The sequence below is a fragment of the Ailuropoda melanoleuca genome, chromosome X (assembly GCF_002007445.2).
Source record: "Ailuropoda melanoleuca isolate Jingjing chromosome X, ASM200744v2, whole genome shotgun sequence".
NCBI classification, from domain to species: Eukaryota; Metazoa; Chordata; class Mammalia; order Carnivora; family Ursidae; genus Ailuropoda; species Ailuropoda melanoleuca.
In genome coordinates this window covers 17,957,053-17,957,370 of record NC_048238.1, presented here as the reverse complement: position 1 = coordinate 17,957,370, position 318 = coordinate 17,957,053, and positions in this window count along the sequence as shown.

Below are 318 nucleotides of genomic sequence, written 5' to 3'. Positions count from 1 at the left end.
GACGTAAAGGACCTATATCCTAGAAACTATAGATCACTTTTGAAAGATATTGAGGAAGACATAAAAAGATGGAAAAATATTCCATGCTCATGGATTGGAAGAATTAACATAGTTAAAANCCCCAAACTTCTAGAAGTTATAGAGCAACTCAGTAATGTGGCGGGATACAAAATCAGTGCTCAGAAATCAGTTGCATTTCTATACATGAACAATGAGACTGAAGAAAGAGAAATTAGGGAATCCATCCCATTTACAATAGCACCAAAAACCATACGTTACCTTGGAATTAACTTAACCAGAGACGTAAAGGACCTATAT